Consider the following 27842-nt stretch of genomic DNA (forward strand, 5'->3'; position numbering starts at 1 on the left):
GAAAGTATCTCATATTGGCAGGTAGAACATGGAAGGGTCCAAGGAAATCCATCCCTAATCTCTGCCAAGCTTTTCCAGGCGGGAATACATGAGACTTTACCATACCTTCCAAAACCAAAACCTTGTCACTGGCATTACATCGCACACATCGTTTTACTAACTCGTTAATTTGAGAATCCATCCTTGGCCACCAAAAGTCTGTTCTGACTTTCCTCTTAGTAATGGTCACACCAAGGTGACCAGAATGCACAGACATGACTATCTTTTGACGATAACACTCAGGACGTACACGTTTATCACCTCTAACTACTTTGCCGCTCTCAACCGATAACTCATTGCAAACCTTCCAAAACATTTGTAGTTCTGGTGAGAGACACTCCTCCTTGGGCCAACCTTTCTTGATCAAAGACACAACCTCTTTAAGCACAACATCCTTGTTCACTTCAACCACCCAATCCTCTTCAGCAAAAGACAGGCTGTCCTGACTAATGCAAGCCACAAAACATTCCTCTACTTCTGTCTCCCAGTCTTGTTCCTCTGTGTCAGCAATGGGAAGGCAAACAGGCAATCCGCTCTACAATGTTTCCCACCAGGAATGTACTCCACACTAAAGGTATATTCCAAAAGTTTTGCAGATAACCTAGCGAAACGAGCAGTGGTGCATTTTATTTTCTTGCCAGACAAGATGTCAACTAAGGAACGATGGTCGGTCTTAAGCACAAAAGATGTACCCCACAAATACAGCTTAAACTTCTCAGCACTCCAGACACAAGCCAGAAGCTCTTTTTCTATAACGGAGTACTTCTGTTCCACAAGATGAAGTGTTCTGGAGGCAAAGCCTACCGTGTGCTCTCTAGCTTTAGCATACTGTGATAGTACAGCCCCCAAACCATACTTGCAGGCATCAACCGTGACAACAGTCTGTCTTCCCTTCACAAATGCTTGCAAAGCAGGGGCTTTAACAAAATGGTCCTTGATGGTTTGAAAACCTTTTTCACACTCTTCTGACCATGAATAGGTATCTCCTTTTATCAACAGAGCTCTGAAACATTCAGTGGTTTTAGCGAAACCTTTCATGAACTTGGCATAAAACTCACACAGCCCAAGGAAAAACATGAGCTGTTCTTTGTTCAGTGGTGCAGGCGCTTCCACGATGCTTCTGACTAAGCCTGGTCTGAGTTTTATGCAATGCTCCTAGATAATGTGGCCTAAATAGTCTATTTCTTTCACTTTGAAGGTACATTTACTTTTCTGTAGAATAACTCCTCTATTTTCTAAAATACTGAAAACTTGATCGATGGCTAAATCATGTTCGGCCTCAGTCTTTGAGAAAATAAGAATATCATCTTGGAACACAACGACATGGGGATTGTCATTGAACATTTCGGTCATTAGTCTCTGAAAGACCGCGGCCGCCGAAGCCAGAGCAAGGGGTAGACAGCAAAACTGAAAAACCCCATCGGGAGTGACAAAGGTTGTGAGGTGTCGAGATTGAGGATTCAATTCAACCTGATGGTAAGAAGCCATGAGATCCAGTTTATTGTACCACAAAGAGGATCCAACTTTAGCAATCAAATCCTCAATGCGTGGATGAGGAAATCTGTTGACCCAGATGGCTTTGTTTAGGCTCCTTAAATCGACACACATCCTCAAGTACCCAGACCTCTTCTTTGCCAGAACAATGGGCGAAAGCCAGAGAGTAGCCTCGACTTCCTCAATTATGCCTTGATCACATAGATTTTTCAAATGTTGGGATAAATCAGCCCTAATGCTAAGAGGAATATTACGCAACTTATGCTTGCCAGGGCTGGCATTCTCTTTTACTTTGATGAAATGTTGGAAGCCATTGACTTTGCCTAGGTGTTCTTCGAACACCTTCCCAAACTTGTGCTCCCATTTGTTAGCTAGGTCGGTGGTAGACAGAGAATTGATGTCCTTTTTAGATTAAGCTTGATCTTACGCAGGCTGTTTATCAATGAAAACAGGTTTGGCTAAGCCTGGTTTAATGGTTAAACCAAATTCAGCCTGATGCAGTAACCCAAGGACATTAATACCCTTTCTTGCCTTGTACACCTTGCCCTTGATGTGTTCCCCTAAAACACTGATGGTAGCACAGAAATAGCCTAAAAACTCGGTTTTGCTACCTTCAAAAGCCACCGTGAGTACATCAGGTGGTAATAAACTCTTCTTCGACCAGGATTTAAGATATTTCTCTTGAAACACGAGAGTAATTTGTGCTCTTGTTTAAACAAGAAGTTGAATACAAACACTTTCAATGGTTACATCAACCTCAGAGTCAGGAATAATGAGCTTGTTCTGTTTCTCGCTACAATCTTTCACCACTACAATGTATTCCTGACTGGTGACATCATCGTCATCATGATTGTCAGGCTCGTTCAAGACACATAACAACAACCGGTCAAAAAGAGGGTCCCAGGGGAAAATAATTTAAAGACCAAACACAGATACGTCCCTCAAGGAAAGACAGTCTGAACAACAAAGAGTAACTGTGGTTCTAGACAAAATAATCCATGAAACAGTGTCTGATGAGTAACTCAATCCTGAATTAAATTATGTAGCTAAAAAAATGTGATTTAAGCACAGCAGGATACTTCCATCTTTTGAAAGTACCCATCAGTTATCGTCCAGTACCGCCCTGGTCATCATCTGGGCCTCCTCACACCAAGGAGAGTATTCTTGCAGCCACTTGTAGAATATAAAGTGGGTGCCCCAGTGTGTGGAATGTTTTCAGGAAGGTGACCAAGTACTGATAACTACAAAGCAGTGCGTAAAGAAAAATAATAGTGATAATAATGACTAGTGTGTGGCTAAATGTGAACTCTAAAATTGGAGAACTGGGAGGAAAAGTAATTTATTAGGTAACTCATATGTTTCCAATGTTTAAAAACCGGTGCGGAAATATAGTAGGTTTAACAGATAGCTACTATATATATCATAAGGTCAACATGTTTCTGCAGTTAATGGACCCATAATGGTGTCCGCTGCTTTCTTCAGGACCATATCTCGCTACTGCTTAAGAACAGAATGAAATAACCTTATATTTACTTAACGTGTTACAAGTGTCACCTGGACGTCCTTGAGTAAATATGAGTCCTCCTAGGTACTACTGGAGATCCAGGTAATGAGAATTACACCATCAGACAAAGACATAGACGACACAAAAGACAAATAAAGATAAATGTCACTAAGGGTAGCCACGTTTTTGTACATATTGGTATTGTTTACCCCAAATGATGTCAAATGAGTACATTTTGGGCTTTCAATTTCAGCCCTGATCCGCTTACCTGTTAGGTAGGAGGAGAATGCTACGCCTCAACTGGCTGCGGCTCAGGTAGGTAGAGCAACGCTCTAATAAGGGTGAAAAGCACAAACATAGGGAAGGTCACATACTAATAAAAACACATTCAGAATTATCACCGATGTAACTGGTGACCATTAGTTTCATAAAAAATGTCTGGTTTCTATTACAAGAGATTCTCTCACATTGTAATGTTGAAAAAGGGTCTCCGCTGCTTTCTTCAGGACCATATCTCGCTACTGCTTAAGAACAGAATGAAATAACCTTATATTTACTTAACGTGTTACAAGTGTCACCTGGACGTCCTTGAGTAAATATGAGTCCTCCTAGGTACTACTGGAGATACAGGTAATGAGAATTACACCATCAGACAAAGACATAGACGACACAAAAGACAAATAAAGATAAATGTCACTAAGGGTAGTCACGTTTTTTTACATATTGGTATTGTTTACCCCAAAAGATGTCAAATGAGTACATTTTGGGCTTTCAATTTCAGCCCTGACCCGCTTACCTGTTAGGTAGGAGGAGAATGCTACGCCTCAACTGGCTGCGGCTCAGGTAGGTAGAGCAACGCTCTAATAAGGGTGAAAAGCACAAACATAGGGAAGGTCACATACTAATAAAAACACATTCAGAATTATCACCGATGTAACTGGTGACCATTAGTTTCATAAAAAATGTCTGGTTTCTATTACAAGAGATTCTCTCACATTGTAATGTTGAAAAAGGGTCTCTCTGATCTCGGTATCGCCCTAATACAAGCGACCTCGAATAGGACTTGTCTTTATCAAATCTTGCTCAGTTACCAGATGCAAGATGTTATCACTGGTAGTGAGATAGAGCAAAGTTCATCTTCATAGGGCGGGGAGTTGGGTCATTTGTGTGGCGATGTCATAGTTAGCTTGTCTGCTCAATCCCGACGTTCGACTGGTTATCTTCATAGAGAATTAAGTTGGGTCTTTTTTGTATTGAGATTTAAAAGGCTAAGTTATCTAGTGAACCCAAATGCGAGCTACCCGATCCCTAGCTCAGTACTTCTATCTCTAGACAGATCAGGTCCTTGCCAATGCTTACTGAACCACGATCGGTAAATGGCCGAATTTGAAAAGGGTAAAATTAAGCTTAATATCTATCGTTCAAGACACACCTTACGTTTTTTCTTCTAGCTCCCATACAAACTCTGGCAAAATGACCCATTTTACCACACTGTCCACACTGTTGATTGACAGCTGGACAATTCTTGAAAGATGAGACATGTCTTGAAAGATGAGAAGTGTACAGGTGAACCGCACCTAAAACAACAAATTTTTTGATTAAACAATCTATTTTGTACAAAAAGAAATGTAACTTCTTAACACATTTTGTCTTCTGGTATCGTCACATTGGATAACAGGACGTTTGGTGGAGACAGCTCCTGAAATTGTGGTGTTAGACAAAGCGGTTTCTAATTGTTTAGTATCCTCCATTGAGCTTTCAATGCTTTTAACAATATCTGCAGCTTTGTCTAAGGAAGGATCTTTACAGGTAAGCAACTTTTCTTGTATTTTTTTACAATAACATCTGGCTACAAGCTGATCTCTCACCTACTGTGATGTAACATGTTCTAATTCACACTTTGAAGCAAGGACTTTCAATGCTGAGATGAAAGTGTCTATACTTTTATTAGGTTTTTGCATTCTGGTAAAGAATTTGTATCTGTGTACTACAATGTTCTTCGTTTTTGGAAAGTACTTATCCAATTGAGCTACGGCTACATCAAATTCATCAGGATCCTCACCTTCAGGTGGGTCACAAGGTGGTAAGTGATCAAATACATTCTGACCTTCAATACCCAAATGATAATACATAAAGTTTTTTTTCTCTCAGGTCTGAACCTTTGTCCGTCGATGGCACCTAAATAAGCCTTAAAAGATCTGATCCATTGCTTCCATTCAAGAGGTGGTTCACTCGGTTCTTGCAGAAAAGGTGCTGGTGCGGTGACACTTCACATATTAGCTGAGTACCTGTGAAATAAAACAGTTAGAACAGTTAGCAGCAGGAAGAAAACACAAGAATGAGGTGAAATTAAAAAAAAACTTGTCTTTAAAAAAAAACAGTTTGACATTTTTTTCCAAAGTATTTTGATCAAGAAGAACGTGTGTGTATCACAGACGTGACACTCAGAAGAAATCCCACATCGATTACACAGTTCGTCCTCTAGATGTCAGGCTTGAACGAGGTAAAGGCATTAGAGTCCTTAGAAAATCAGCAAAGCTTCGCCAGGCCAATTAGAATGAGTCAGGAAGTAGGAGGCGGAACATCCGTTCGAAGTGAACACGAATCTCAGGCAGCAATGTCCTCGGGAAGCAGTGTTCTTGAAACAGACTGGGCTCATGGGCGGCGCACGAGGGAGACAATGCGGGAAGCTGCGAACGCTCGTGAGGCAGGGAAATACGAGCGAGGTGCGTGCTGGAGGCTCGAGGGAGTGCGAGAGTCGAGCTGATGACTGGTAAAAGAAAAGTTTAGATTTCCCCCATTTTTTGAAGCGCACAAAAAGGCCCAAAAAGCACAGTCATCGCAAGCAGTGCTGGAAGAACAGCGTAGCAAAGTCCCAAACTGTAAATAGGCAAACGAGCAGTAGCAGGCAAAGCGCAAAACGAAAGTTAAATGATAAAAAACAAAAGAGGACACTGCTCTCTGTACCCTCATGGGCGTATGTGCCTTGGACAAGGAGTAAAAAAAAATACTCACAGTTTGTCTTGAATGCAGGTCGAAAGTACCTTAGGAAGCAGATTCAGTAGCACCCGTAGATTAGTTGAAGTGGCATCCCATCTTCTGTTGCCACTGAATTGAAGACGGGCGGACAAAGCGATGAGTTCTCAGTAGGAGGGTTTATTGTAGAGGTACAGAGAGCCGTCCCAGCTGGCACAGCCAAGGCACAAGCAGCAACTACCACTAAGAGAACACTCAAGGCAGAGCGCTTGTCATCACTCCACTTCAGGTGACATCATTCAATTCTGCCAGCATCACCACACTAGTCCAACATGACTGATTGCCATTTCATAAAAGGAAAGTAATAAGAAAAAATAAATTGCGTGGGATCACCAAAAAGACAAGCTCGATAGCACTTGCAGTTGCTGGGACCTTGATTAAAAAATTAGCAATAAACTGGGAGTGGGATGCGGTGCGGCATGTAACACCAGGTAGATTATGACGGAGCAGGGAGAGATAGCTAGTGCAGATGGTGAGAGTGTGCTGATGTGGGCCCTCAGGGAAAAAAGGAAATTACAAGAAAAATGAAAAAAAACGGAGCAGGACCTGGGGGACAATGGACATGTGCTGATGAAAGAAGAAAGAGAGAGTGTTGGGGGTGCTGGCACCGAAATGGAAAGTAGCAAGCGCGACAGAGAATGAGGAATGAAGGCTTGCACTTTCATGGAGTGCTGAATAAAAATAAACAAGAATTGGCAATGCCAATAGGTCTGAGTTTGAAGGAATGTTTTAGAGTAATGTGAAGTATTACAAGTAAGTAGTATGAAAATGGATATATATATTTATGTGCGTTGCAAAGTCATCCTGGGCACCCACAACTTTTTGCTGACTGATACTGGTGGCAACTGACTCTGACTGACCCTGGGCTCTGCTAAAAGAGACACATTAGAATACAGTTAAAACACCTACATACACTAGGGTACACAATGGTATGGTGGGGTACCCCTGTGATTGGCATGACCTCCCCTATAGGCCCTGGTATATAATAGGGGAGGGGGATTGAGACTACCTAGAAGTCCCCAGTACCCTGGGGCATGGCAGTTTAGAGGCCTGCAGCTCTTTTCTGCACTTGCATGTGTGCACTGCTGAAGCCTGTGGTCAGTTTAAAAACAGCTCTGGGTACGAGGACTGCTTTTAAAAGGTATCCCAGGTGTGTGGGGTCAGGTATTTATACGGTAAACCCATATAAAATTAGTTTTTATATGCCTGGGTAAAGTGAAATTTCACATTTTACTCCCCACATTGTGGTAAAGTGCTGCTCAAATTCGACTTTGATGCTAGGAGCACTGTGGAAGGAGAATCTGCAATATTTCTACAGATACAGAACCACTAAAGTCTCCCAAAGTTGCACATGGGGTGGGGTTCCTGTAGATATAAGGCAATGCCAATAGGTCTGAGTTTGAAGGAATGTTTTATGGTAATGTGAAGTATTACAAGTAAATAGTATGAACATGGATATGTATTTGTGTGGGTTGCAAAGTCATCCTGGCCCTGGGCACCCCCCAACTTTTTGCTGACTTATACTGGTGGCAACTGACTCTGACTGACCCTGGGCTCTGCCTAACTAGCCCCAAGACCAGTGCTATGCTGAAAGAGACACATTAGAATACAGTTAAAACACCTACATACACTAGGGAATACAATGGTATGGTGGGGTACCCCTGTGATTGGCATGACCTCCCCTATGGGCCCCTAGTATATAATAGGGCAGGGGATTGAGACTATCTATAAATCCCCAGTACCCTGGGGCATGGCAGTTTGGAGCCCAGCAGCCTTTTTCTGCATTTGCATGTATGCACTGCTGAAGACTGAGGTCAGTTTAAAAACAGCCCTGGGTGCCAGGAGTGCTTTAAAAAAGATAATTGTGCCCAAACTCGACTTTGGTGTTTGGGGCACTTAAAATGGATAACCTACAATGTTTTGGCGTATTAGGGACCCCCAGGGTCTCCCCTAGGTACCCCAGGGGTGGGGGTCAGGTTCTTATAAGGTACACCCTTATAAAATGAGTTTTTATATGCCTGGGTAACGTGAAATTTCACTTTACACTCCCTACATTGTGGTAAAGTGCTGCTTTGATGCTAGCAGCACTGTGGAGGGAGAATCTGCAATATTTCAACAGATTCAGAACCACTAAAGTCTCCCCTAGTTGCACATGGGGTGGGGATTCCTGTAGATATAAGGCAAGTACTTATAAAATATGTTTTTGTAAGTCCTGGTGCTGAAAAAATGGCCCAAGTCATTTTTCCCATTGCAAATCCCCTGCTACATAGGTTAACATGGTAGGAAGTTATTGATTAATAACTCTAGATAGGAGAGGGATAGAAATGCCATTCAAAGACTTCAGAGAATGGTATTAAGAAATCCAACAATATCATATTTTTGAATTTCTCCTAAAGTGTACATACAAGAAGTTATAAGACTTTCTTTTTTGTAAGTCCAAATTCAGCCTTCCAGTGGTCTACCCTGATTGGTCAGAGTTAAGTGGATTAGCCAGGCTGCATTGAAGAGGTGATAAAGAGCCCCTGGGGTTAACCAGCTCTGCTGGCAGGGCAGTGTGCTGTTCCATAGGAATGCCAAGCCAGGGGGAGGAGTCGTAAACTATGTTCTTAAAAGAGGAGAGTAGAGACCATTATCATTTACAGCTCTGAACGTCCCACCTTAGGTAGATGGTAGGATTAAGTAAGGTATGAGCAGAGGCAGGGGGGAGAGTCTAAGTAAATCAGCCATCCTACGGGTGTGTTTAGCCACCTCCTCCCTTCTTGCTAGAGAATCAACCATTATGGATTTAGAAGATTTAATGCACTCTGGGACAAAATAATGCAACACTTTACAGGATGTGGTCATATCTTGCAGGAGTTACCCTGCTCCCATTGGTCAGAAGTGACCTCCTGCTTGACCCAGAGAACTAGGAATAAGTATCTGAGAGAACTAAAGAGTGTACTCCCTGAAAGCTAAAGGTTAAAAGAGCTCATCTGGAACATCACCAACTAAATCTACACCGTGGAGAACCACCAGTGGATTGGTAAGGGTTTTTTACCAGTGGATTGTGGGAAATGAAGTCCTCAACTGTCAAGGACCATCTTGGAGCTTCCAGACCCTTGGAGTGAGTTTGAGACACTTTGGGACCCCATGAGGAACTTCAGGAAGAAGTTCAAGAAGTTTGGAAAACTTTGGACCAACTTTGAAAAAAAGCTCCATAGAGGGGCCGACTCAACCTGGCCAGCCAGGCTGCCTGCCTTCAACCGCAAGCCCGCCAAGCCAACCAAGTTTGTCCCGCTAAAAGCTCCATCGCTCAACTTCCAGAGATTGACCGGGACTAGAGAAAATCTGAAGCCGGCGAACCCTCACCGGATCCGGCTACATTAGGAGCATTGAGAGACCCCGCGGGAAAAAGCTCCAGAAAAGTTTTCAAGTCCGCTCATAGAACAGGTGACCAGGAGCAACCGCGAGAGCCAAGCCGCCTGCCTTTCATCGCGTGCCGGCCTGGATTTCTGGGTTGCCCCTCTGAAGCGATCTTGAGAAATTTTCTACGTCCGCTCCAGGAAAGTTGACCGGGACCTTGTCACAAGTCAAGCCAGCGAACCCTCACAGAATCCGGACTGGCTGAGAGCTTCGAGGGGCCTCGAATAGAAAAGCTCCAGAAAAGTTTCTAAGTGTGAAGGTAGAAACTGAGACTGGGACCTCCTGAGAGCTGTAGCCGTTCAGGGCTCCATCGCGCCCGACCTGAAACTTTGACTTTCCCCCAGTCTATCGCGAGCAGGTATCACAACATGGTGCTATAATCTTCTAAGTGGTATATTTTTTTAAATCTTTGAAAATTCATATCTCCGGTTCCCTACATTGGATGCTTGTTGTTTTTGGTGTCACTTTAAAGATGAAGATATGTCCTATTTTTATAAATTGGTGTTGGATTTTTATTATGTGTTGTGTCTTAATTATTTACTGAAAGGGTGCTTTTAAATGCTTTACATACCTGTCTTTGAAGTTAAACCTGTCTGCTCGAAGCCACGTTACCAAGAGTTGAGCATAAGAATAATTTTCTACGACCTATGCTGAGTCCTGTCATGTGTTAGTGGCCGTATTGCCAGTGGCAGACCTACATTTGCCTCTACCAATAACCCACTTTCCAACAGTGTGGAAGTAAATAACTGTACAATAATATAGGTTAAGATTAAAAGGTAAGGAGGCAGTTACACTTTCAAGCCAGACCTAAACATACAAGTAGGTTATTGGCTGCCTGACTCTCCTTTGTGCTGTAGCCAGTGGAAAATTCCATAAAGTTTCAAATAATCTAAGACACTTAAAATGCTTTGCAGTGTCATGTGTGTGCCCCTGGAAGTTCAAGCTCAAGAAGCTGAACACATAAACAAAATGATCACAGCTGTGTGGAGGTCAAGCATTGTTTTTGCAGTACCACACAACTTCTGCCCAGTCAAAACATGTACTCCTGGCTTCCAGCATGTGGGCAGAGCTAAAGCACCTCTTTAGTGATATTCACATTGCTTTCTCACGACAGCTGCAATGTCAAGCCAGACCATAAAAAGTGTCCCCGTAAGTTTCCAGTGCCAAGATAGAACTCATCTAATCTGAAGCAAGTAAGAAAAAATGCTCCAGGGCATGACAAACGCAAGACTAGGGAAGAAAGCCATCAGGGAAGAGGGAACCGGGATAGACAAGAAAGTCATCCACTCATAAGCAAGGCTGACACAAAGTCCACTCTATCTAATGCATTGTGGAATATAGACTTTAAAGCACGTGGCACAACACTTTGGCCAGCCTGAAGGGACCGTCAGGTCTCTTGTGTGCACAACGTCATCTTCACTCCATCTTGGATCTGCTCCTTCTCAGGTGGGACTCGCTCTTGCTTGAGTCCCTACTGATTTTCTAAGATAATTAGAGAATAGATCATGGACTGCTCTGCCTGGTGGTAATCCTGTGAGGCAGAGCAACCTTTGCCAGTATCACTGATGCTCAGATACACCTGAACCACTAACAAGATACGATCCAAAATTCCAGATCTTGCCCCACCCTTACTGACTCTAAACTGCAGCCAACATGAGGTGTTAAAACTGTGGTACTCTGCGTTTAGTTTGAGTAAAAATTGATTTAATTAAAAATATGTGTAAATAAGTGAAGAATCTCCCTGGTCTTCGAACAGGTGATTGGCTCCCCGAGGGATGTGCGGCTGGTACATTTATAACCCACCAGAGATCACGTGGGTCTCGGTTTTCTTCTTAAACAAGCAGGTGCAAATTTTACATCTTGAAAGAATAGAAACTTAGAGAAAATGAAGAAATTAGATCTGGCAAATACAGCAGTATTGTTTTAAAAAAAATAATTTTATGCTTCAAGTGCCAAGATAAAAACCCTATCTCACTACATGATGACTGCTTCTACATAACTGACTAACAAAGATAGCGACAATAATGTACAGGCTAGCACATAACAAATGAAAGGGTATATTTATAAGAATTGCCGCTAACTGGCGTTAGCATTAGTTAGCGGTAATGGTCTTACTGCCACGTATCACAGAAAACTATCGCCATGGTACCAACGTATACACAATAAGATCTCCATGCGGTGGCTAAAAAATCTGCTAACACTAGCGTCAAGGCGATAACATTTTTGCCGCTAGCAAGATAAGAGTGACGAAAGGCCAATTAGAGGCAAAAAACTCAGGTTAGTCAGCTCAACATCACTTTTCTGCCTCATGAGGCAAAAATAGCCTATAAGTCCACCACCAATGATAAAAATTAAACAAGCATTTACAATGCAACGGTTTCGCCTTTGCAAAAGTTAGAGCGATTGGCATTGTAAATTACATAATTGTTATTTATGTGTTGGTTTTGAAAACAGATAAATGGCATTGTCATTTACAATGCCAATAGCTTAATCTCTCGCAAATGCCACACACAAAGACACAGCACTACACACTCAGAGCCCCCCCCCACACACAGAGGCACACACACTCACACAGAGCCCCACACACACAGAGCCCCACCACACACAGAGCCCAACACACACAGAGCCCAACACACACACACACACAGAGCCCAACACACACACAGCCCAACACACACACACACACAGCCCAACACACACACACACACAGCCCAACACACACCCACACAGCCCAACACACACACACACGCGCACACACACACACACACACACAGAGGCCAACACACACACACACACACAGAGGCCAACACACACACAGGCCAACACACACACAGAGGCCAACACACACAGAGGCCAACACACACACACACAGAGGCCAACACACACACACACAGCCCAACACACACACACACACACACACACAGAGAGCCCAACACACACACAGAGCCCCCCCACACACACACAGAGCCCAACACACACACACACAGAGCCCAACACACACACACACAGAGCCCAACACACACACACAGAGCCCAGGCAGAGATCTTTGTGCACACAGCCAGTCACTGGACTGCACAGTCATATGCAAAAAACGTAATTTACCTCAAAGATGCAAGTTCTCAAAAGTGCAGGCAGCATTTACATATATATGGTCACTCCAGGTGTGAAAATCACAAGGCCAAGAGAGTAACCCTTGGGCTTAACCAAATATTTTATGGAAAACACGAAGTGCATCTCAAGTGCAAGTCACGATGAAGTTATAAATAGAAAATATTCCTTTCTAGATTGCACCTCTGCCAGATCCAATAGAACTCCAGTGATTACATCTGACCTTGGCAAGCTGGTGCTATGGTTATTTTTTAAATCTTATCTTTTTTACTGCCATGATGGTCCAGAAAAATAAAAAGATGAAAAAAAAGAAAATATACCACAAGCTAAACATGATGACCGTACACTTGCAATTAAAAAATTATATTAAACAAATGTACCCTTGCATATAATTCTGATAGAACAGTGTTGTCCAAGTGCTCTCTAGCAGGCAAAGGTACTCTGAATAGGTACAGAATTGTATTTTTAGTTTTAATGCAGATCACAGAAAATATGATTCTTATTTGCGCAAAAGAGGGCACTATCGACTTTGAATCTTTAGACAGGTTTAAACAAGTCAAGTCAAGTCAAGTCAAAACATTTATATAGCGCACTACATACCCAGAGGGTTTCAAGGCGCTTAGGAAGGGGAGGTGGATTATTTGTCAAATATCCACGTTTTAAGCTGCTTTCTGAATGCTAGGTGATTCTGGGTGAGGCGAAGGTAAGCGGGGAGTGAGTTCCATGTTTTGGCAGCCAGGTATGAGAAGGATCTGCCTCCCATGGTGGTCTTGTTGATGCGAGGTACAGTGGCGAAGGCTTGGCTGGAAGAGCGGAGTTGGCGGGAGGGGGTGTAGAAGGACAGTCGAGAGTTGAGGCAATCTGGTCCGATGTCGTAGAGTGATTTGTGTGCGTGGGTAAGCAGTCGGAAAGTGATCCTCTTATTGACGGGTAGCCAGTGGAGGTCTTTAAGGTGACCGGAGATGTGTTCGTTGCGTGGGATGTCTAATATGAGCCTGGCTGAGGCGTTTTGGATTCGTTGTAGTTTCTTCTGGAGTTTCGCGGTGGTACCTGCGTAGAGGGTGTTTCCGTAGTCCAGTCGGCTCGTGACTAGAGCGTGGGTGACTGTTTTCCTTGTTTCGGGGGGGATCCAGCGAAATGTTTTTCTGAGCATGCGAAGAATGTTAAAGCAGGAAGAGGATACGGCGCTGACTTGTCTGTTCATTGAGAGTGAAGAATCCAGGATGACGCCAAGGTTCCGTGCGTGGTCTGTCGGGATGGGTGCATTTCCGAGGGCTTCCGGCCACCAGGAGTCGTCCCATGCAGAGGGGGATTTACCTAAGATGAGGACTTCTGTTTTGTCTGAGTTCAGTTTCAGACGGCTTTGTTTCATCCATTCGGCGACTTCTTTCATTCCTTCGTGTAGGTTAGTTTTAGCGGTGCTGGGGTCCTTGGTGAGAGATAGGATCAGTTGAGTGTCATCCGCGTAAGAGATGATGTTGAGGTTGTGTTGGCGGGCGATGGCCGCAAGGGGGCTCATGTATACGTTGAAGAGGGTGGGACTGAGTGAGGATCCTTGTGGTACGCCGCAGATGATTTCGGAGGCCTCGGACTTGAATGGTGGGAGGCGGACTCTCTGGGTTCTTCCGGTGAGGAACGAGGTGATCCATTCCAGTGCCTTACCTTGGATTCCGATGTTTCTGAGGCGTTGTAAAAGGGTGCTGTGGCAGACTGTGTCGAAGGCTGCAGAGAGGTCGAGGAGGATGAGGGCGACTGTGTCTCCATTGTCCAGTAGAGTTCGAATGTCGTCTGTTGCTGCGATGAGGGCGGTCTCAGTGCTGTGTTTGGCTCGGAAGCCAGATTGTGAGGGGTCGAGTGATTTGTTGTCTTCGAGGAAGGCGGCGAGCTGGTTGTTGACAGCTTTCTCGATGACTTTGGCCGGGAATGGAAGAAGCGAGATGGGGCGGTAGTTTTTGAGTTCGGTGGGGTCTGCTGTTGGTTTTTTCAGAAGGATTAGTGCTTATGTGCGAGAAGATGGAGACCTTGTAGCACTTTAAAACTAGAATGCTTTCTGTGAAGCTTTGCTGCGTTTCTACCAGTGCCTGAGCAACGAAAACAGCAAAAGCCGCAAAAAGATACAATGACCAACCAAAATTCTAAGACACTGGCAACTCTATCACAAAGCCGGAAATCCCACTTCTTGCATCACAGTCCATATGATCTCTATTAGGAGTTATCCTAGAAGCACAGAATACACAAAGGAAGACCTAAAAATGGCTCACAGTCAGATTATTCACGGTCTTTTCTTTTCACAAAAAAAGTGCACGTGGACACATTCTCAAAATTTAAACGTAATGATGAACCTGTGTGTTGTTTTGTCATTTTAAAAAACTTGGCAAAACCGCCAAAGACTAGCCAAATTCAGGGGATAATAAATATGAAGAGAGAGAGAGAGAGAGAGAGAGAGAGAGAGAGAGAGAGAGGGTGGGTGGTACTGTGAGAAATACAGGGTGATAAGAAAACAAGGTACAGTGGGTTAAGGGGGAGAACAGATCGTGCAGGTAGCACTGGGGAACGTTATTTCTTCTAATCCGATTTTGAGTATTGAATCTGCCGTTTGCGACCTTGCCTTGCAAGGCGCGCATCAGTAATTTACTTCACAGATTGATAATGAAGCTCAGACGTGTCTATGTACCGGGGTGCACCGTAGGGTACTGGAGGCGGCTGTACATGGAGCGACCTAACTAGCTCCCAGGAAGGGAAGCGGGCCTTGAGCTGTCACAGACACATCTCCGTGTAATCCCTTTAATGTTCAACATCGATTGCATTTAATACATGCATGCCTCCGGCAGCGCGTGGACGCCTGCGTGACAACTCGGGGGAGTTTCAAAAGATTTAGCGGATGTGAGGTGTCCACGCCATGAGGGGGACTCACTGACGAGAAACCAGCCTCACTGACGCGGAGACGCCTCGGTAAAGGCAGTGTCACACGTCAGAGGACGTCCATGCACGATGGGACACCGGTCACTGGCATGACAGATAGCACTGTCTCAGAGGAAGTCAAACTCTTTCTCAAAGCAGTGCTTAGTGGAAATGGAAAACATATATAATGGAAGATCTTAAATAGAGCATGGAATGGGCACAATCGGGGCGGAGTGTCAGCCAGCCTATGGTCCTGCCAGGATGTATGCATTCTTTTTACAAACGGACGAGAAATGTTTGAGTGAACCGGTTCTGGTTTGCCTTAGTGGTCACAGTCAGATTACATTTTAAGATACAACAAAGACACGGACAGCGGGCGAGAGGGGGGCAAAAACAAAGACACGGACAGCGGGCGGGAGGGGGCGAAAACAATGACACGGACAGCGGGCGGGAGGGGGGGGCAAAACAATGACACGGACAGCGGGCGAGAGGGGGGCAAAAACAAAGACATGGACAGCGGGCGGGAGGGGGGTGAAAAAGACACGGACAGCGGGCGGGAGGGGGCACAACTTACCTCATAAAGGAGAGAACAAACAAACAAGTCAGGTCCCGGGCCGGCAGCCAATCACAGCGCGGCCCGGGAATGACGTCACGGGGGTGTCCCGGCCGGCAGATTCGGGGGCGTGTTTTTCGCGCTCTCCCCTTCCCATTGGCTGGAAGGTAAAATTCCAGCCAATGGGAAGAGGAGAGGGCGGTACTTAAAAAAAGACACAGAAACGCCCCCGAATCGTGTTTTCACGGGAAAGCGTGATTGACAGCCTCTGTCTCCCAATGGCTAGCGTCCATTTATGGAGCTAGCCAATGGGAAACAGAGGCGGTCCGAACATCGATACTGTTGACAAAAGTTTTCGATCTGGGCGGGGCACTGCATGCCCTCGCCAGGTCGAAACCTAATAAAAACAATGGAATGCAGAATGGAGCAGCCAGAGCAAGTTCAGTACCACCCAACAATCAGCATGACCAGCCAGAGTCTGAGGGTAGAGAAAATGCAGATTCAGGAATCCATATATGAAAATAGGTGCATCGCTGGGGAAAACCAGTGATGCATCACTTTTCATAGCTCTTCCCTTGCGACACCATGGCCGCTGAAGGCTGGATGCGTGGAGAGTCCCCGGGGCCTGGAGGCCTCGCTGGGCCTGCGTCTGAGACCTGAAGTGAGAGGCGGAGGTGCTGTGGAGTTGCTGCGGCCTGACGGCGGAGGCGTTTCGAGTTGGGACCAAGCCTTTGGGCCGCGGCGGTAGACATTGAGGCATCAGCGATCACCCTTACCTGGTGGTGGTCCGGTAGGTCGCATGGAGACGTGTTGCTGACTTGTGTGAGAAGACCGGTTAGTGCCCCTTGGAGCTGTGATCAATAGAGGCACTCCTGCGCACAAACATAGGGAGGTCTGCATCACAGAACACATGCCACCACTACACTGGTGTACGGAGGAGATTGCCAATGTTGGCCTGTGCCTCTCTGCACCACAGGCCGGAGGATGTGGTGCTGTCCGGACGCTGTGGAGGGAGAGGCCTCTGAGCTGTGCCAAACTTGTGTGGCGGGAGCACTGCAACCTCATGCCTAAGGGGGCCCTGTTGCATCACCTGCATCTGGAGGTTTCCCAGCGGACTTGGCGCCGACTGCTGTACCCAGGCTTGTGAAATCCCCTAAGGCTCCTGCTGGCTGAGTCACAGATACGGCGAGAGCGCAGCGGATTGAGCACCGGTGTCAATGTCCAGGTGAGGAGAAGGTGGGATGGGGAGTGGAGGATGCCAGGGGGTTGTGTTGGGCCCAGGCCTAACACCAGTGGGTGGCGCACACTGTGCCCTGAGCAATCCTTGTGCTGCGGAGGACACACATTGCCGAGGACACCACACAATACTGGTGGGGGACTCCACTAACTGGCCATTGATGGCGCCGGGTGCCAGGGGCACGGGGGCCAGTTCGGGCCCAGGCCCTTGGGTATGTAGCTTGATCCGCCATTACTCGCATGGGAACTGGGGAACACGGAATCTGGTCGCCACTTTTATATCAGAAGTGGCAGCCAGGTGGTGCTGACTTTCCTCACCCCCTTCTCATAGCTCGGCGCAGTCTGGTTGCTGCTGCTGCTGTCCCTATCTGGTGCTGCTGGTTCCTCTGACACGGAGGTCAGGTTTTCGAGGCCCTCCTCCCCCGCAGGCTCTTGCCTGTGCCTCATTGTTGGTGGTCCAGTGGTAGAGCGTCACTGCTCTGCTGTTTGACTGCCCTCTTGTCCCGCTTTACTGCTGTTCCTGTCCCTCTTTCTGCTCTTCTCCATTGCTTTCTACCTTTGGCTCTGTATTTTCTTTCTTTGCTTTCTTTGGCTTTGTCTTTCCTGTACTTATGTACGGTTCCTTTTTCCCTGTCCTCTACATTAATAAGACTGCGATCCCACGCAGCCCAGCCCCCTACAGTGTCCTTTCCCGCATTTCCCACCTCCCAGCTGTTGAGCCCCCCCGCAGCACTACTTAATGGCGGTCGTTGTGCAGCCATGTGCAGCGGGTGTGCCACAGGTGCGCCAAATGAGCGCTAAAGTCAAGTCCGTCTGCGCTCTCCGCGTATGGACTGCATCCAGTGCAATGGACCCTGCCTCCCGGACACTCCACTGCTACGACGCCAGCACCTTCCTCGCCCACAACCCTGAACACCACCCCGCCTGCCATCTAGCATCACCAAAGAATACCCTTGCACCCTTCGCCTGGCAAAACTGAAAACGCAGATTCTGCCACATCCACGCACCAGCGCCTCTCGCCAATCAGCCGACCAACAGCACACCCGAGCGTCTCAATTGCATCGTGCTCAATGTTTGGTCCTTCCACAAACACAACACTGAATTTTGAGACCTACTCGACGCCAACTCTTCAGACATCGCCTTCTTCACATAAACCTGGACCAACCTCTGCTCAGGAACAGTCATCGCCATTGCCATCTGCGACAGGTACAACATCACCCGCAAGGACCACCCACAACTCATCATCTCATCTCAAAGTTGTGGCTGTGTGTTGCATGGGGGAGGAGGCATTGCCATCGTCTACCAAAGCACACTGTGACTTACCACACACTCTAATGACACCTCCAGATCCGGACCAAGGCCAACACCACCCTAAGCAGGCACCCTCATCTACAGGCCCCTTGGCCCAAGACCCCCCATTTACTGATGCCATTGTAGACCTCATCACACCCCAGGCTCTCCCATGCACTGAGTACATTCTACTCCGAGACCTCAACTTCCACCTGGACAACCCCAGTGACCAGAACACCACCACCCTCCTGGAGCAACTCACCAACATCGGACTCAATAAGCTATTCACCGCACCAACCCAATCTCAACATCATCTTCTCAATCAGAGGAATTATTCAACTACAGCCACACCACCAAACTCTCCTGGACCCACCATCATTGTATACATCACGCCTTCACCATGCCCAACGTACACCACCGCCATCATTGCCCCCTCCCCGTTGCAGCTGAATCAAGGTCACAGAAGAACTTCTCCTCAACTCCCTCAGCACCACCACTCCACCAATGCTTACAGACACCAAGACCGCAGTGCACAACCTGCACCGATGGATATCTTACTGTGCCACCACCCTGGCACCACTCAAGGATAAACCAGGCAAACAACACTCCAAGAATGGCAACTGTTTCACTTCCACCATGCACTAGTCCAGACGCACCTGCAGACGTCTCAAGTAGAGGCGGAGCCACAACATCAATCAACTCTGATTGATTGCACCATGACACAAGGGTGCCTGCGTTGGCGCATGGCAGCCATTGTGTGCCATCGTAGGGGAAAAAGACAGGCACGTAATCCTGAGCCCCTTGCGGCAGTTTAATGCTGCCAGTGCGTAATTTTCTTGACGTACCTGCAGCGGGATTCTTGCACCATGCTGCGCCGTATTTACAAAGTGATGCATCTAGGCATATGCGTGACCTTGTGAAGCCCTGTGCCACATTATACCTGCATCAGGTATGATGTATTCAGGGTGGGCATTCCAACGCAACAAAGCCTCGTAGGATTGGCGCAGTGAAGACTCTCAGATTTTACTGCGACAATTCTAGGACGCAACTGTGTCAAAACATTACACCTGCCTCATGGCAGGCGTAAGGGTGACACAGTGCCATATGGATAGCCTGGCCCCATGCATTGCTGGAGTTGCGTCATACTTGTGACACATCTGTAGCAATGCGCGACTTTAGCACTGCCAGCTACATCAGGATTCCAGACATATCTGTCATTGATTGCGACATGGAGAGCCGTACATCGAATGCGGCCCATCCATGGTGTCACAAGGAGGGCACAGTGAAATTTGTAGCAACACTGTTTTGTCGCAGCAATGCAACACTTTTCATGAATGGAAATGTGCCCTATCCTATTGTGAGGGCGCATCCCTGACCTTTTGTTTTGACACAGGGCAGCACAGCAGTGTTCCTTGCAGCGCTGTCCAGCACCCAAACATCTGATATGTGGACCCAAGTGTTTGCACTAGTTTTATGACTAGCTATTTTCTGGTCATAAAAAACTGCCTCTAACTGAATTTAGCAGCAGTTTTGGGGGGTTATGGCCATACGGGAATATCATTGTAAATATTGTGAAGTGGGGTTAGCGCAGTTTTTGCACGGGAACGCCCACCTTACAACTCATTTTCGTTCTGTCCCGCTAACAGAAGTGGCGATCTTGAAAATTAAAGTTTACACTGTAAAAGTGTCGCTAACTGCAGTTAGCAGCAACTTGTAAATACGGCGGTAAAAAAAAAAAAGTTCTTGTAAGTGTGCCCCTAAGTGTGGTACAGTTGAGTGGTGTGTGGGAGTGATGGCCTTTGATTACTTTGCACAGGACCAGCTGGCACTGGTAGTCGTAGCCATGATGCAGAACTTTCTATCAGAAAATCGAACCTCTGTCACCATGTGTGGGGAATGTCTACAATTAATTGAAACAAATGTCACAATCTAGTGATGCTATTGGCTGTGACAGAAGGGTATTATTCCACTTCAGAATGCGGGTGCTCCTTTACGTCTCATCATCTCAAAGTTGTGGCTGTGTATGGCATGGGGAGAGGGGTGATTCAAAGCTTGCCCCAGATAAATAACATATGTTGGAATACCCGATTTGCAGTGATAAGTCATGCCTGAAATCCATACAGTGTTCATTGTTTCAACTGCACACTTATTTGTTATATTCATTATTTACAGCTGTGAACTGAAGGATTTTCTTTCAGTGCATTTGTCTCTAAAAGATATTCTGGAGCAGATTGGAAAGGATGGGAGTCTGAGTTGTCCCTGTGACGTGCATGAAGGAACATCTGCTCAAACACCAGCCGGAGTCTGACAGGGTTTATTAACAAAACAAAAAAGAATAAAGTGAGAGTCACATATTCAGCCAGCCAGTTTCCCACAGGAACAGCTGTGGAGCAAGTCCCTAACCAGAAGTCAAGATAAAAGTGTATACTCTAAGATACACACGTTTCAATTATAGTCGCATATCTATTGAATAAAATAGGCACTAGACAGGGCCTAGTCTGAGACTATGGCAAAGAGAAGAGATAACATTCAGATAGTAGCTGAATGTCAACAGTTTAGGCCAAGCAAGCTCTTCTCAGTAAGCGGCTCCACAGCAGAGGCAGGCGCTTCATGAGGGCAAATGCTAGCCTGAGCAAGAAAACATGGCTGAAGCAGGCCACAATTACACTAATAAAAAGAAATATGAATTTTTGTTTTCATATCTGCATGTTATAAAAAGATCTCTTCAATAGGCCATCTACCTATTGAGATGGCTCCCCCATATTTTACAATCAGTTCCAAGAGTAATCTTATGTTATACCTTTAATTGTTTATCTCTTTAAATTTTCAATACGATTTTTAGAGGTAAGCTAGTTTAAATAATTTATTTCTATGAAAAATTATTGCTTTAAAATGCACACCAATACAAGTAAAAGTTTCTACATTTACTTTTTGTAACATGGTCTCTTTGGGAACATTAAGGAGATATTGATTTTAGGGAAAACTGGCATGCTTTTTTTGTCAGTTTAAGATAGTAGTATATTGTGTATTCATGCTATTCACATCCTTAGTCCCTGATTACAAGTTTAGGTGTTAATTATCGCTCATGATATATAACCACACCAAGGGGTAGGTTATTTATTGCGTGCGATAAAGAACACCTATCACAAGTTTGTGGGGAATAAATGCAGATTGAGTGTTTAACGCACCAAAATCTGCATGGTACAGTAAATACCATACAATTGGCCCTGTTAAATTCCAGAAGGTTTAGCCTGACTAAATTTAATGATAGCTGAGGAACTTAACACCTCTGATAATTATCGGATGTGTTAAATACAGCCAAACTCCTAATTCCAACCCATGCTTGAACAGGAGTTTACACATGGGTCGGAATTTACAGGACCACTTGTAATCAGGGCCTTAGTGTTATGAAGAAGCATAGTAACATTCTGCACTGTAAAAAAATCGGTAACACATGTAAACAGTAATTATAAGCCCACTTCAGCAGATCAAGATGTCGTTTTCTGCAAAGTTTTGTGAGCACCCTCAAACTTATCATGTTAAGCACTCCACCCCTACTCCCATTTTGTGTTAGGAAGTGATTGAAACCAGATTATACCCCTCCCAACTCCCCCCCTCTGATGGAGTGTAGATGTTATCTGGCATCTATCTTTACCAGTTCCTACCTGAGAAAATTATTTACGACACTTTGTACTGAATGAGTCACTTTAACCTATTGAGTCGAAAACATGACTTTACATACTACATCGTAAAAGCATGCAGAGATGTAGAAAATGATGATACGAAAATGTTAACAAAGTGAGAAAAACGGGAATTTCATGTAGAAGCATTTATGTGTTGTAAGAAAGATGAAAAGTAAAAATAATAGAGAGAGTTTTCATGATAGTATTCAAATGTACATTAAAATGAACACATATGTCAAGTGGTACTAGAGAAATGTATAAAATTATTTTTACAAAGAAAACTGGCATAGAATGATTATGGGATTTTGTAACGCATATGGAAAATAAAACATGCACATAAAAGTGTCAGGTTGAAAAGGTATGTTTGCATGGAAATGTGCTAATAATGATTCAAAAGAATTTATTTTTAGTTGTGCTTAATACTGGCATGTATTTCATGAAGACAATCATAACTGAATTAATGAAGAATATTAAATGCAAATGTATGATCTTCAATAATATTAACACAACAGTTATTCAACTATTTTTCCATGAAGGCCTCAAAGCGTTCCTTTCCTTATGCTAATGTAAAACCAAGTGAGGCAGTCACCTAAGCCCTATGGGAACTTTCATCAAAGTTTCACTTCTGCTCTAGCTACCAATGGACTCACTACTTACTAGAAGCATATTCAATAGGACTGTAGCAAATATGGTGGCAAACCCAGGGAAAGGCACCTTGGAACGGACTGTTGTTACATTCTGTTTTATAGTTCTGTATTGCTCTTTTAATATTTGTTGCCCTTTTAATTCATGTGTGTACATTCAACCAGTGGCACATGCACTGCTGTTGTGGTGACATCACTTGGAATGTACTTGGGGCATTCTCTATCTGACTTGAACTGTTATAGATTTACTGTGCTCTGTGGAATAAACCTACTCTAAAACTTTTCTACTTTTCCATGTTTTCATTGTAGAACATTACATTGGCAACGAGGGAAACATGTGCCTGCTACACTCTGGAGCACAGGAGCTGTACTATTTTGGATTTTGAAGAAGAAAGACATTTTCTATAATTTTTATCATTACAATTTTAAACATTTGGAGTCTACAATTTATTTTTGGACCTGCATTTTCTGTTTCTTTCACCTTAAACTTGAAGCTACTGAAGTTTAACTTATTTGAACTTGAAACTGGACTTTATGTGGAAGTAATCTCACCAGAATTGGATTTGCCCATACTGCTGTTTCTGCATACCAAAGCTCGTAAAGGTGTGAGTCTGGAGCCGTGGACATCGTTTTTACTGCAATTCTAAAGATTGTGAATACTACAATTTCTTTTTCTAAGCCGCACTATGTGCCATTTGGTGATCGTGAGTACAACGATCAACTCCATTTGAAAGACGCGCTGCCTGGTGCGAGCGCGTTACAGCTCAAGGGAAGAAGCAAGAAACATCGGACTCCATCGGGTGCACGAACTGGTGTCATCACAGAAACGTCTATGTCATCATGTGACGCTTGCGTGATGACGAAGTGGCGTTAGCGGCCATTTTGGTTTGGTAGTTTTATCCGGATACTTCAAATTTGCTCATTTACTTCTCTTCCGCCGATGCGCACGGCTGCGCATTGGAATATAATTGGAATATTTTTGTGAGGAATATTCCGCCGATGCGCACGGCTAACAGAGGCTACTGAGGTACATTTTAAGGTTCATCCAGCATTTCACGCCGATGTGCGCGGCTGCACAATTATTTATTTTGGCATGAGATTTACACTCGAGGGAGGACTATTTTGACTTCGTAATTTATGCTATGCAGCTTATGATTTTTAGTACACATTATTAAGTGTATGGTGTACTGGAACTACTGTTTGTGGTTAGTTAAGATTAAGTTTATAATTATTTATTTTTGGTGCACATTATTTTTCATGCATATTACAGGGTTTTTTTTGCATTTGGGGTTGTCATGTAGTTCGATCCTCCCAGTCAATTTCTTCAGTCAAAAGGGGACCCTCCTATTCCCTGGTCCAGATGGAAGGAGGAATTTATAACTTATTCAAAAGCAATGGATGGTGAGAGACCATCGGGAATGAGAGGAAGAAAAGTATAGTACTACATTGTATAGGCTCAGAGGGCCAAGCTGTTTTCAGAACGTTACCAACTGTCATTGGTGAATTGAGCACATTTGAAGAAGCTTTAATGCGTATGGAAACTCGATTTAAACCAACTACTAGTTTAGCTCTGAATAGATATAAATTTTACACTAGAGCGCAAAGGGAGACAGAGACATTTGATGATTTTTTAACAGCTCTTAGGAGTTTGGTGATTACTTGTAATTTTGGAAATTTAGCTGACGAGATGATTAGGGATCAAATAATTGTTAATGTGAAGAGTAAAAAAACTCAAGAACAACTGTGGATTTTAGGAAATCCAAATCTTCATGATACTATTGCGACAGCTAAGGCTTTCAAACATTCAGACAAATGGAGGAAGACTATTGATGATGTTAGCTCAAAAGGTGATAGTAGCAAGTGTGTGGAGGAAGTCTGTGGTTTGTTTTAGGTGTGACAGCACAAACCATGTAGCATCTTTTTAATTCTGTCCTGCGATAGGGAAGGAATGCATCAAATGTGGGCGTGTTGGGCATTTTGCCAAAGCATGTAAGGATGACCGGAGAAAGACTTTTGATCCACGTAGGAATGTGTCTAATAGTAGGAATAATGATGTTTCATGCATGAGGGAATTGATACAGCCTGAAGGGGAACGCTGTGATGAAAGAGGTGTTGTAGTATCTTTGATGTGTGTGCAATTGAGGAGAATGTATCTTCTCCTAAATGCGTGGTTACATTTTTCAGTATGACTCTTGAGCTTATGGCAGATTCAGGTTCTCCTTGGACCATTATAACAGAGAAATATTTTTGTGAGAGGTATGGAGATACTATGTCGTTGAATAATTTGAATCCCCCTGACATTGTAGCGCAAAGTTTTGATGGTTCTACTATAGATTTGACTAGTTTTGTAGCTTCTGAGGTTGTGTTTTAAGAGAGAACAGCCTTTATTAAGTTATATGTTGCCAAAAAAGGTGTCAATGTGCTAGGATGGCGTGATCAGTGGAGGTTAGGTAAAATTCTCAATCCTCATAACAAGGAACCAGTCATGGTGATTGAAGAAAAGACTTCTATGGAGAGTGAGTTGTTGGTCATTGAAAAGGATTTTCCTGAGGTTTTTGTGGACTCTTTGGGAAAGCTCAAGGGGTTCCGTCATGAGATTAAATTAAAGGAAAATGCTATATCTCTGGGACAGAAGCTTAGGAATGTTCCTTTAAATGTGAGACAGGAACTAGGGGCACTTTTGAAAGATATGCTGCAAGAAGGGGTGATTGAAGAGGTAGAATCATCGGAGTGGGTTTCTCCGATAGTTTTGGCACGGAAACCGGATAATTCTTTAAGGTTATGTGTTGACCTTCGTGCTTTGAATGCCAATATATTGATTGATTGTCACCCATTACCCAATATAAATGAAGTGGTTAGTTTGTTGGGCGGTGCTACAATTTTCTCCACGCTGGATCTTAGGTCAGCTTATCATCAAGTTGAATTGGCTGTGGAATCTCGTCACATGACAGCTTTCATCACGCCTTTTGGTTTATTTCAATTTAGGAGGATGCCTTTTGGTTTGGCGTCCGCGGCCTCAGTTTTTCAAAGGTCAATGTGTCATCTGTTTAAGGATTTAGAGTTGTATGTGAAGTGTTTTCAAGACGACATATTGATATTTTCTCCAGACAAAATGACACATTCCAAACATCTTAAAAGGGTATGTAAGATTCTCAAAAGCTATGGTCTTACTCTCAAGAGGAATAAATGCAAGTTGTTTCAGGAATCGGTTGAATATTTGGGACATACCATGTCTAAGGAGGGTGTTGTTCCAAATAGATCCTTGGTAGATGCCATTCTTAAGGCACTGTCTCCTGATTCAAAAGAAAAACTTCTGTCTTTTTCAGGATTGTGTGAGTACTACAGCAAGTTTATAAAGAACTTTGCAGAAAAAATGGAGCCTTTAAGGGAGTTGATCAGGAAAAATGTTGAATTTGTATGGGGTACTAGTCAGCAGGTTGCATTTGAGGAAATTAAAAAAGAAATGGTTGCTGCTCCTTCACTTAAACCGTTTTCTATTGGAAAAATGTGTGTGCTTACTGTCGATGCCAATCTTTATGGACTGGGATGTGTTCTCTCTCAAGTTGCTGGGAAAGACGAATGGAACGAAGCATTTGCTTCACGAACCTTGAATGCTACAGAGAGACGTTATGCGGTAATTGAGAGGGAGTTGTTGGTGTGTGTGTGTGGGGTGTGGAACACTTCAGAAATTACATCTGGGGTGCAAGATTTGTAATTAAAACCGACCATAAGCCCTTGGTCAGCATTTTGTCTCCAGGTAGGGGATCGAATGAAAAATTCAGTTCCATATCTGAGGAGGTGTGGAAAAGAGTATGAATGAGGATGAGTTGTTACGTGTTGTTAAATGTTCACTAACAGGCTGGCCACAAAAGAATGAAGTTCCAGATGAATTATTTCCGTTTTGGAAGGTTTCCGACGAAATTGTAGTGGAGGGTGATTTTGTGTACAGAGATGGGAAGTCTATTCCTCCTTATTTTTTGCGTGAGACTATTTTGGTTTTGGATCATGAAACTCATTTGGAATTCTCATCTATGAAAAGACTTATCAGATCCACTTTTTGGTGGCCGGGCATGGATAGATATGTAGACCGTATTGTGAGAGAATGTCCTGAATGTGTGAATAGTGAGAAAGCTCTTAGATGTAGTCCTGCTCCACTTATTCCTGTTAAATGGCCTTGTTTTCCCTGGTAGAAAGTTGGTTTGGACATTGCTGGACCTTTCAATTTCGTGCCACAAGATTGCAGGTTTGCTATTGTAATGGTAGATTACCACACAAAATGGCCGGAGATCAAGCTAGTTCCACGTGTGGACACAAAAAGTGTTATTTTGTTACTGAAAGAAGTTTTTGCCAGAGAAGGAACTCCTGAAATTATAATATCAGACAATGGAGCAGGGGTGGGGAATTCCTATCTCCCGACGCCCGAGACATCTAGATTTCTTAGGAGGGCAAGAGGTTTTAATTTGTATTTTGTCCAAAGGACAAGTAGACAGTTTTATGGTAATCCGATACACAGCTGTTCAACCCTGTAGGTCACAGCCAGTTAATAAGATGCTCTGAGCAGTTTATTGGCAGTGAAAGGGTGAATGCAAAAGCTGGGGCCTGCACTTTAATTTCCCCAGAACAGAACAACAAAATAATAAAGCAGAGCTCGAAGTTGGAAATAGCTCGTGTTGTAGCTTCCAAGCCCCATTTAAGAGGCTGCCTTATCTGCCTCTTGGCCCCTTGCTCTGACTTGAACTGTTTGACCCCTGCCTTGTGTTCTCTGCTCCACTCCTGGGCCTCATCTTTAACTCACTTTGCTTTCCCTTGTCATGCACCCCCTCCTTTGCACTTTGCCTTTCCTGTACACCTTATGTTACACCCGGTGCCTGAACCTGCTCACCCCACCCCCCTTAGCCGCCCTCTCTGACATCTCTGACCCGCTCCCCTTGGCCTCTCATATCTTACACATC

The sequence above is a fragment of the Lissotriton vulgaris genome, chromosome 1_2, assembly GCF_964263255.1.
Source record: "Lissotriton vulgaris chromosome 1_2, aLisVul1.2, whole genome shotgun sequence".
Taxonomy (NCBI): domain Eukaryota; kingdom Metazoa; phylum Chordata; class Amphibia; order Caudata; family Salamandridae; genus Lissotriton; species Lissotriton vulgaris.